The following is a 12,559-nucleotide window of genomic DNA, read 5'->3' on the forward strand; positions in this document are numbered from 1 at the left end:
AAGACTGCCGGCGGAATGGCAAGGAGGAGGGAATTCAGCGCAGTGGTTACAATCTTGTGCGGAGGCTCGCCTTCCCTGGGCCCCTCACCCCACTTCGCGCCTTTGGTTAGAAACATGGGGGGTGGCCCAGGCCCGTTTCCCCAAAGTGATGGGAATCCTGATTTGCCAAGTGCTTGGGGCATCCGCCCAAGGTGTTTCAACCGTCCGGGAGAGCGAAGACGAAGCCCGATAGCCCCGCACGCAGTTGGGAGCATCCCTTGGGCGGCACCGCCCCAGCCGCTGCGGCCGCGCGTGGACCGCGGGGCTTAACAAAGGGCTCCGTGGGGCGCGGGCACGTGACGGGCCCGAGCGCCGCGTCGCGGGCCGGCCGCGGGGAGGGGCCGCCAGCCCGGGTGCCGAGTGGCTTCTTGACAGAAAAGGAACTGCAAGTCTCGGTCTGGCTGCGCCGGCAGCGCTCTGCCGGGAGAAGTACTTGTCTGGCTCCGCGTTGGAGAAGCCGCACCTCTCATCTCTCCGGCTCTTACTTGAAAAGCACTTGGAAGAAACTGTGTGTTGAGGAGGGCTGCGGGGTGGGCCAGGGCCAGGATGCAAGGCTGAGGGGGGCCGGCTTGTGGGTGGATGGGAGGAGGTGGAAGAAACAGCTCCCTTCTGAGTGACAGGACTCCTTTTCAAAGGCCAAACAGGGGAGGAAAAAAATAAGCTCCTAATATGAATAGGAGAATTTTCAAGGTTTCGAAGAGTTACTTCCCCTCCCCCCTTTTAAAGACAGATCTTTCTTTTTTCTTTTCTTTCTTAGGTAAGAAGTGCGTGTGCAAACGTGTTTTGATGTGTTTTAGGAGAAAGAATGATCCATTAATTTTAAAAAATCTTCTTGGGTTGGTAAAAATTATTGAAATATTTTAGCATGATTTTGTAGACTCACTGACCAGAATGGATAAGGCAGCAGAGTCACACTCTCAGACAGAAGGCTTTAGTTAAAGATGGTGTATTTATGCGGGAAACAAAGAGAATATCTTACAACAAAGTTCTCCCTCACCCCAATGACAAAACCTGTCTCATCTTTACTTCTTAGAAAAGAGATAGTGTCCTTGTTTGAACGCCTCTAAGGTGATTATTAGATGCCTCTGTGAGAAATCAGTTTGGGAGAGGGAAGCTCATCTCACACACACACACACACACACACACACACACACACACACATTGCTAGAGCCTGCCTGTAGTATTTATAATTTAACCTCAGAAACACTTTTATTATCTCCATTCTCAACCCCAGCTTTTTTTCTTTTATTGTTGAAGGACCATGCCTTATAGAGAAGAAAACCTTCTTTTAAAAAAGGTTTAAACCCACAGTACCAGTTGTTTGTTGTTGTTATCACGATTATGATGGTTATTATGTCACCCCCTCCTTTTTGCTCTTGATCTGATGAGAGAACTTTTTTAGAGTGTGAAATGAAGGACACAAAGACAGTATATTAATGAAAAGAAGAAAGTGGCCCTTTTAATGAGAACTAAAGAAAACCCAAATGTAGATGAAGTGTACCGTAAAAGCTGCTTCAAAGTCCATCTTAATTCCCTTGGGCTCAGTCATCACGCACATGTGATAATTGGGAGTTCTGCACGGAGGTAAGGCGGCCACGGGGTGGGGAGGCATGCAGATTCGCCTCTCTGTTCTATAATTCCAAATACAGTTTAACCAAGAACTTGGAGATCTTACAGAACCCAGATTTGGCTATTTAACTTTCAATGCTACCTGCCCATTATTTTTTTTTCCTTCTTTGGTAACTGTGCTCTCCAAGAGAGCTTCATCCTCCACCCACTCCGTACTCTCCAGCAGGTTGGTATATGCTGGGCCATATTCTCAGCTTTTATTATTATTTTGTGATCAATTCTGTTTAATTTTCTATTTATTTTCGGACCTTAGCCTTTCTAGATCACAAAAGTCCCCACAAGCAACACAGCAATAAATCCAAACAAAAATAAGACAGATTTCCTCATCGATGTGTAATAAAGTTAAAGGACATTGTTTTGTCAGACAAGCGCTAAGTAGAAAATAAATCTCAGAGTCTGGGGAAACAAAACGGAGCGCTGCTGGCATGTGTGTAAATTTACTTTTAAAAGCAATAAATCAATGTTAAATTAAACAGCTGGGTACCCTGTCTAGGAGAAGATTCTGTGTTTAAGAAGACCTTGATGGGAGAAATGTGCTTTTTAACAAGACACCAAAAAAAAAGTTAAATTTTTATTGTGATCGAGGCAAGACTGTCCTGAGAACTTCTCTGAACTTCAGAGAAGAGAAGAGGCAGTGTGAATTGTATCTACTTTCCATCCTCAGATCTTTACATATATTTTCAAGTATAAGGAGAAAAAGAGGTTTCATAGAAATGTTTTAGATGTTTTGTAAATTGTCAACTAAGCCCTGAAATTCCCTCTTCATTGGCTTAGGTTTGCTGGGTAGGTTTTAATTTTTGTGGGATTTTTTTTCCTGTAAATATTATAATCTGTAGAGATATTTTAATAAGCATATTCTTATCTAATGCTTCCTTTATTCTCAAAGCGGTTGTTTTGCACAGTAAATAGTGTAGAAGGAAAATAAAAAGAACTGTTATTTCATATCTGTTATGCCTGTTTTATTGAGAAGCAAACCTGAGATTGGACTAGCACTTAAAACTCAACTGGAATATTTTAATATTCATTTTCAAAGGTTTGTTTGTTTGGTTGGTTGGTTGGTTTTTTATTTTTAACAAAATACTTCACTGGGGAAAATCGTATAAGTGAAGTAGGAGTAGGGAATAGAACAATAGAAAACCCAAGCTCTTGCTCTGTATTCTAAGAACAATATGAATCAATGAGTTATTTAAAAGGCAATATTCAATAGCAGGAAATTAGGAGTAGTTTAAGGCTAGCATATATGTACACTGGATGTCTCTTCCCCCAATCTTAAAATGAAATTTCAGACTCAACAGAAGTATATTAGAAAGGACATATTGAAATGAAGCCTTTCAGTCTTTTGAATTCAGATCGACTGGTTTAAAGAGAAAACATGGGGATCTTGCCTATACAGAAACCAGCAGATTATTCTTTACTTTCTTTATATCACAATCCCAGGAGCTTTGTTTTGTTAACCCAGATCCTCAGACTATTCTTATAATTAGGTAACATCATTCAAACCTAAAAAATGGAAAAAGTGCTGTTTTTCCCCTCAAGCTACAAACTAACAGGGGTATTTGGCAGCTGTCTAGATACCTTTGACTTTTCTTCAGCCAAAGGAAATATCAAAGACCTGGTTGCCTGGAGAAGAATAAAGTTATACTATTCATATTTAGAAGGGATCATTCAGTTTCTATGACCATCCGTGGCTTGTTAAGTAACCCTGTGTCTTATGCCACTCAAAGATAGCTTGGATTGCCTGTCAGGAGACGATTGGGCAGCCTTGTAAACTCGAAACGACTTCTCAAATCCTGCTAGGTCTTCCCATCGATATGCTTTCCTCTACGTTGACGCCCTGGGAGTCATGTCAGTTCAAGGTGAGCCTTTCAGGTGCTGCCTTTTGTCTATCTGGAGAGGAAGGTGCAGAATTAGACACTGGGCTGGTTTGGTGGGGCTTGGGGGTGAGAAAGGAAAGGCCGCTTGTTTTAATTAAAGACAATAAGCAACCTTTCGAGGAGCTGTCCTTTAGCCTTAGTTTGAGGCAGAAAGGATCTGTCTCATTTCAGTAGTTAAGTTTGTTTGAGCTGGCTGGTGGCGAGAAGAGCAGAAACCTGCAGGAAGCGCTGGGCTCAGGTGAGATTTGGCCGGTAGTAGAGTCTCACCAAGTATATCTTGAAGTCTCCCTTCGCCTCCCAGTTCACTGGTCTCCGCTCTGTGCTTGACTCAGGCACATTCTGATACTAACTTTGTTTGCTAGATGGCGCTCCGTGTCTCAGGACCTTCCATTTCAGAATTAAAGCGGCTTTTTAGCACTGCTATTCTCAAGTAGTTGTGGGCATTTGATTAGCAGCGCTGGTGATGTTATTATTGCTCTTGTTTTTGTCACCCTTGTTCACTTTTTGATTAAGGCGGTGTCTAAGTGGGAACTGCCCATCTTAATCCATATTATAATAAAATTTAGTGAAACTGTGTACCTGAATTTAGGGCACATTTATGGCTCAATTACTCTTTTGGATGCATTTTAAAGCACTTTAGTAACTTTTCCTCCAGTAATCTGATTGACGGTTTCAGGAATAAGATAAATCAGCAGGTCCAGATGGTTATTTACAATCCTTGAGGTTTACCACCAGAGTCTACCTCCAGCACCCACTACTACTACTCATTCTCATTTCAGGATGAATTAAGCTGATCTTAGGAAACTTATTACTTTCATTTATCATTAATTCATTTAAAACTTATTATAATTTGTTTAAAGCCCAAAATACTAAATTTCATATTCACAAAGAGATATGTTTTAATATTAGTAATACAAACCACCACAAAGCTTGTTTCACATGAAGGATGACTTGTAGATTCTAACGTATATTTATTTTAATCACTGGGTGATTCTTCTCAGAGTCAAAACACTTTTTTTGGAAACTCCTTTGTGTTGAAGCATGAGACAGAAAATCAATAGTTCTAAGTTTTTGATGGGGGAAAAAATAAGATGAACCAAAAAGACCTGTATATTGTTTTGTCCAATGAAGATGTCCCTTTTACAGCACCCACCACTCTCATACTATTGTGTGTCCCGTAAAGAAAAGGTTGCAGGTGAGAAAGGCAAATGAAAGGAAAAGAAAGAAAATCTCTATATAGACATTTTATAAACACTTTAACAAAAGGGAGTTTAACTTGTTCCTTGCTTTTAGGATTTAGAGAACTAATTTGTACAGGCATGTCCCATCTTTGGGAAAACCAGTAACACGAAGAGCTGGGTGGTTTGGAAACCTTTTGTCAAACTTTGGCTCTTTGGTGAAGAACCCTGCAAAGTCTCTCTAGGTGTTAGGCTGAAACTAGCAGGCGCTGAAAACCTAAAGCGGAAAATTTACAACTTGATCAGCCCCAGCCACACACCCAAAAACCTGCTACTGGTGCAAACATATGTTCCAGATTAAGTTAAGCAAATGGCTCTCGTTTTTTCAGGGTTGAAAGTTGATCATGAAAATTCAAATTTGAGTGAGTTGTGCTTCCAGTGGATCAAGGGATTCTCAAAGGGTTATAAATCCCTCCCAGCTCTTAAGAGATTTCATATTTGTTATTACTTTCTTGACACCTTAGTTTAGAATCTCCTGCAAATTTAATCCAATCAGGTATTACTTTCCAGGAACACATATAGTTTTAAAAGTGGCTAAGTTAAAAACTAGGTGTCTTCTTTCGTCCAATGGTAAACAACTAGATGCTTAATGTATAACTCAATTATTCTAATGCTTTGTATATTTCCTCGCATACACACTAACTTTAAAAAGCAGACATTAAATGGTTGAATTTATTTAAAGTTCGTTTAAAGTTTGTCTGACCAGACCAAAAAATAATTTTTTTATTATTATTATTTCTTTTACAGCATGAGACAAAATAAAGGAGTGTTATCAAAGCCTTTGATTATGTTAAGAAAGACTGAAATCATGGTGTTTCTTTTAATGGGGGCAACTGTCTTTTGCGACTTTTCTGTGGTCATCCAGCCATCTTCTAGCTCGATTATTTGAAGACCAGTTCAGCTACTAAGATGTCTTGTAAGGAAGTTTATAATTTGCCCCGACTCTCCAAGATAGCTAGCTCCCTGGGTTAAGTTGCAGAGAATGGAGTGAGGCATAAGACACCTCTATGTAATCCCTTCTTATATAGTTGCGGGAGTCCGTTCTGAGTCGGTCCCTCTTACCCGCATCTGAGAGATCATCCAGCATATTTTAACTAACATTGTCATGTTGTAGTTTGGTAGTTATTGTTTACATTTCTCCCTTCCCCCAAGGGGTCTTGGCAAGTGCTTACGAGATTATTGATTTCCAAGAAACCAAATAAAGAAGCCTGTTCTTTTATAACATATGAAATACACACTTTTCTTTAACTAAATAGGCAGTGTGTATTTGACATTGACAAATGAGAAGGAGACAAGGAAACTCATTTTAAAAGACTTCGAAGGGGAAAAAATGGATAGAACAGCAGCAATCCTCTAGAAAACTTAAGTTGAAATTAAAGGAAAGCTTGAAAAAAGGGAGAGGATGGCTAACCATGCAGTAAAATGGTTTAAAGCATCATCGAATACATACAGGTGGTGAGCAAACATCGTTGGAGAAACTCCTTTGGGGGGAGCTAATCAATATCACTCAATGTTTTCATTTGTTATTATTATTATTTTTTAAATGAGCTTCCTGTATTTTTTTTCTCCACATTTGTCTCTGGCAAAGTGGTCTTGAAATATCCATCCATCCTGAGAGCTTCTGACTGACTTAGAATAGCCCAGAAAAGTCATTCTGAAACTGTGTCAAGAATATACTTTTTTTTTTTTTAAGTAAGACATTCCTGGTTATTCAAATGGAGATCTTAGCTACACCATCCCCCAGGTCTTAAGGAAAATCCCCAGTGAAGGAAAGAGATTCTCCGAAACTCAGACTGAGGGAACAAATGCTAGGCTCCCAAGAGTTTAGTAAGTGCCATGTGTTCTACCCCAAAATTTTGCAGTTGTCCTGTACCAACAAAGGAAAGCCCCGTGTTCTTCCCCACACCTGATTCCCTTCTCTTGCTCCTGAACCTCCAGAAGATGAGAATGAAATATGCCATTTACCCAAAAATGGAAACTGAGTTCATGGATCGAGCTCCTGAAAATTATACCAGCAAAAGACATGAAAACATTGTGGAGATATTTCAGTTGTGGGTTCAGATCTTGGGAGGTGGACTCCAGTCTAGAATATGTGACTCTCCAAGACACTATTATTCAACAGGTCCCGTTTACTACCCTGCACACTAGAGCTACCAAACTGTCTCAATGTGAGTTCTCCCCAGTTTTCATAGGAGGGTCATGCCGCCTCTTTAAATAGCTCCCGGCATGCCCCGAGTTTCTCCAGCAGCACAAACTTATCTTAGCAAAAAACGATTCCTGTGACTGCAAGAATGACCAAACTGTGAGGAAAAATGATCTTTGGGGAAAACTCAGCAGTGATTTTGCACACTAAAGAGGGGGCAAAAACTTTGTGCAAGCAGCACTTTACAAGAAAGACTAAACTGTTAACCTGTGAAATATGTAGTAAAATATTTGTACATCTTAAGGGATATAAAACAGAGTTTGAAGCTAAATCGCTAAACTAAAAAATCACGGAAAATTCTCATTGCAACATTATGCCAAATAGAGAATACTTTTATCCTGAAATGTATTGTAATTCATGTTACTGTACAAAAGCTATTTTGAAATCAGTTTATCAAGGCTATTTTATGGGAAAGAAACTTCTCAACTTAAGATACCAGGATTCTCTCCTCTTTTCACTTTCCTGACCCTCTCTGATAAAAATTGGGTTAAGTTGGCTTGAAGCTATTTTTGTACAATTGATATTTAATAAGAATTTTGTTTTTGGCCATCTCATCTGCTCTAAATATAATATTTTCATTTTCAGAGTCAGTTCAAGAGAGTAATGACAAGAAGTATTCCGGGGGGAGGGAAGAGATTTCACTCAAAGCCCAATAAGTGAGGCGAGTTTCAATAAAGCAATGTGAAATTTGAAATCTTTAAAAATTAGTCGTGTCTTAGGAGTGGTGACTTAAATGTTTCCAGGGGAGACCATGCGATGAGAAAGATACCACATGGAAAGTCTTCCTTTACTGTACTTTACTTAACATGACACGGAAAAAAAAAAAAAAGCCAAATAGGGAGATGTATCAAAATTTGGAGCTTGGAGTTAAGGTCTGCAAGTAGAAAAGGTGGTGGTGGGTATTGAGCCAGACGCATCCCCTTTCTAATGTTGTCAAAGAAGTTACTGTCAGGCTCTTTAGCCCGCCTGCCGGGCTCCCGCTGCTCAGCTACCTCCCTCGGGAGGTAATAATCAACTAGTACCTGGGAGCACCAGACCGATCGACAGCCCAGCCGTGAGACCAAGGGCTGGGTGGGTCTGCACGTACATCTCCTGGAACACAGGTCTCCTGCGACTGAGATCACCAGCCCAGGGAGAATATGCTTAGTCCAGACCTCTTAAACCGGAGCCAGTACATATCTGGCCAGCTACGATGTGGTGGTAAGAAGTTGGCCAAAAAAAAGTTGTGGGGGTAAGACTTCTGCCACAAAAATGACTGAGAGTGGCGCTTCTTTCCTCACAAAGATGCAAAATCGGGGAGCAGGCAAATGGTGTGTCAACTCTGAGGCACTCTGTTAACACCGGGCATGGAGCAAACAAGGCTCTCCATCCACAACCTGTACTTTTTAAACTCATAGTCGCCTTGGGCTCTGATCCTAAGATTTCCAGAGCCAGTTTCCTATAGCGAGTGAATGGTCGGAGAGAAGAATCAGGCGAGGGCCAGAACTTCGGGGTTCTGGCGGAGAATGGGAACGGGGCGCGCGGAGCGCTGTCCATGGTGCTGGGAAGAACGCGGCTTCATTTCGCTGTACCCAAACCGAGCTCAGGTGTAAAAGGAGAAGAGAAACCAGCAACTCGCGCGGCTGGGAATTCCCTGCCCCCCACCGCTCCCGCCTCGCGAATGTGGAAAATACGCACGTAGACGTGCAATTTAAACAGTACTCTAGGAGGGTTCTACTCTATTTCTCAGCCTGTACAGCTTAGTCAGACAACAGTGTTAACTGGTCATTATAGGATGGTTTCCTCTTTAAAGATTTCTATATTTCAAAGTACTGTAACCATCAATTTTTGATGTAAGAAGTAAAGAGGAAGGCAAAAAGAAAAAGGGTGATTTGAGACCTTAAACATATTCAAAGGCACTTAGCTATTTCCTGATCTGACAGGATATAAAAACGTAGCATGACTTAGCATGAGTTTATGGGGAAAGTATTAAAAATATACAAATTCAATTTCATTTAAATAATTCTCTAAACTGCACGCTGGCCAAAGGTTGCAATTATATTTTTGTCAGCAAGAATAAAAAAGAGAGATTTACCTATTGTAGTATTTGCGTGTGTGTGGTGTGTGTAAATTTGAAATAGATAAGACTTCATTCTGGGTTCTAAATGTACTCTTAACAACTGCAACCTCTTAAACAAATTTGATTTCTTAAAAGGCAGGTGACCAGAAAGGAAGCAGGATACAGATAGAAATTATCTCAAAATTAAGATAAAGAACTAAATAGAAACATAGCCTACCTAGTAGGTGGGTCATTTCTGTAAAAAAAAAGTTTTTACATGTTTTTACAAAAGTATGTGCATGTATGTGTGCGGGTATAGATATGTAAGCATGTGAACAAATTTCATGTAGAATAATATATTGGGTCAAATCAGAAACGTGAAAAACAGAAAAAACTTAATTGTGTTAATCATAAAAATCTTAGCCTCGGTAACTTGAATCCATGTGACAATGAAGAAGGAAAAGGACAAGAATTCAAACAGCTGACACAATAATCAGCAGCAACTGACAGCATCTCATTTGATATTTGATATCAAGCACTAGATCAATATTTGTAAGATCAATGCAATTTTAATGGTTTTCTTTCAAAACTATATGAAAGCCAAATTGTGACACTCTGTGCTAGAGTTATTTTTAGAGCTGGTTATTTCAGGGGGTGATACTAATTTACTGAGGCAAAGCAGCAAAAAAAAAAAAAAAAAAAACAACCCCCAAAACCCCCCAAAACAAACTATCATTTCTTCAATTGACAAATCCTGATTATCTAAGTATCCAGAGAAGATATGAACATTTATTGGGAAAAGTCATTTATTTCATTATGACAAAACAAGACTTTGGAAATTTATTTGGAAGTACATGATGATGAACTGGATTAGAGATACCTTTTTCAGACACAATGGGATTAGGTGGCATTTGAGCCAAAAGAAATGAAAATAATAAAAAGAGAAAATCTAGGCCTTTCAGTTACAGGGTCAATCCCTTCATGTGTGGAATTCAATGGGAAATAACAGATTTTTCTGTGTCCCAGACAGGGTAGAAAACTGAAAGGCTTATTTGAAACTCATAGCTAGATTTCTACACAGGTCAATCAGAGCAAGAAAAAAAAGTAATTTGGTATGCGTATTGTCTATTCTTTTCCTTTTAAGAGGTTATACCTTAAATGTAAAATGCAAATTACTCTAACTCAGAGGCACTTGGTTTTCAACTTATAAACCTTTAGACAGTAATCTAAGAGCATTCCACTCTTTATTTTTGTCTTAGTTGTTTAGACAGTAACATTAACTCATTTGCTTACCAACTTATTTTATTTAACAAAAATGCTAAACTCTATTTATTTGTTTTTACAGATTCGATTTTGAGGCATTTTCACCTAGAAGAATCCAAGATCTTCAGTCCAAACAACAACTTCCGGGGAGGTAGACAATGGGGATGTCCCAAGAGGGAGTTTAAAACTAGGTGAACATTTCAGTAAGAAGGTGAGATGTGGTGATTGTGGGTAGCATTCCTGATTAGCAGATGTTTAAGTTTTTAGACTAAAAGAGAAATAAAATGTCTTTCATTTGAAATTCAACTTTAATTAAAAACTTGGGAGAAATTGGTTTTCACCTGAAATATTTTAGAAAAATTTCTCATACCTGACCTAAAGACCCTTCTTCTCTCTTCAAAATACAGAATAAAATATTTCAAAGCTGTGCAGTTCTTAAACTTTCCACTCAGTGTTTCTTTTTTTCTTGATGACAGTATATTGCCTGATAAACTTTTAATATATTATTACAAACAAATCACTTTAAAGGCATTGTATTATGTTTTTAAATGAAATTCATACCTAAGTCCTTGTGTAGCATAATTAAATTATGCACCTAGTATATTCTTTAGCAGCCTAAGTCATATTTTCTAGGATTTTAATAACTCCATAACCAAGTCACTCTCTTCATGTGTCTCTATGCTCCATTGTATTTCAAGTCTGGCAGATTGCCTTCAAACTAAAAACATACACGGTTTAAATAACTTTTAATGAAATTCAGCCACTTTACACACAAATACATGTTACATACAGAGAATTTACAGATGCAGATAAACTTGAGGCATTAAAAGATATTTATTACGATGCCTTGAAAATTTCATTTAAAAGAAAATAAGTTTACAAATAATCCTGGTGACCAACGTATGTTGAGTATCTACTATGTTACAGGCACTGAAAAAGACATATACGTACTGTGTATGTTGTCTATTTTTGGTAGAATGGGCATATGTACCCCATGAATGAATATGTATGTGTATGTGGTGTACACATACAATATATATATGTATATATATATATACACTTTTCTATTAGTTTTTTTAAAAAAAAACCCTGAGTTATTTCAAAGAAAGAAGGAAGTTTTATATTTAATTGTAGTTCAGACTTCATTTTGGCTGATCATAATGTGACCAACATTTTTCTTCATAGCACGAAGGATGGTACTTAGAATTTAAGTTTAGTGTTCCAAAAATGCTGCTCTTCTTAAGCCACTTTGAAGTAATGCTAGTGAGTTTAAGATCCAGATCTACATGTTAATCTCTAGTTTTGCCTTCAAACAGAATTCAGTTACAAAGAACTTGGAAAGATTTTGAATCTATTCAGGAGAGGAAAACTCTTTAATTTTCTGAGGAGTAAAAACTCCCCAAGAAACTTCATATAGCTTCTTAGATTTTGCTTAGCATACGTGATAAAACATTGATTGTTGCAGTTTGGTGACCCATGAAATTTGGGGGTTAGTTTTCTCTTCAGACCAGAGCATATAATTATGCAAATAAAGAGCTGTCACTGATCTAGTGAAATACTCACAAACACATGCACTCTGAAATTGGACAGAAAAGTGAAAATGGTTGGTGATGTGATGGTGCCATGGTTTGTTTTCCTGCCAAGTTTCTATCCAAGTTCATTATTCAAATTGTAAACTTTAAAAAGAGACATATCATTCTTAGGGTGTTGGTTGTCTTTTCATTTCAGATTCTTTGTATTGGTACTGCAGGCTGGTTACAAAGTACAGTTCAACATTATTTTACCTATGACAGTCTCCAATATTAACTGATGTAATAGCCAAGGAAAAAAAAGCTGAATGACTTGGAAGGAAAGATGCTGGGCCTCTCTAGATTTCTTTCTGGAAATATATCTCATGTCAATTTCAAGCAGAACTCAACTCCAACAATGCAAAAATATAGTGAAAAGTTTTTGACAAATTTCAGGGCAAAGGACTGGGTAAAGTTGCCTGTAAGGCCTCATGGATTAAGTCAAATTTTCGTCTTCAAGCTTTTTATATTCAAGGGGAAAATACTGGTCACTGCATGATATCCACTTAATGGCCAAACTTTTGAGGATGATTTTCTTCTATCTAGCGATTAAGGCCACCATATAATATTTGGTGATTTTGACATTTATGGTTCATTTACAATTATCACGTCTCTGAAATCTTTGTGCTAAGAATTAACAAGAGCTCTTCAATCTAATCATGTTCTTTGGCATCGAGGTCCCCCAGTTCCAAAGTTACCATCCCACA

This window comes from Pteropus medius, unplaced genomic scaffold, assembly GCF_902729225.1.
Source record: "Pteropus medius unplaced genomic scaffold, Ma_sr-lr_union100, whole genome shotgun sequence".
Classification (NCBI taxonomy): domain Eukaryota; kingdom Metazoa; phylum Chordata; class Mammalia; order Chiroptera; family Pteropodidae; genus Pteropus; species Pteropus medius.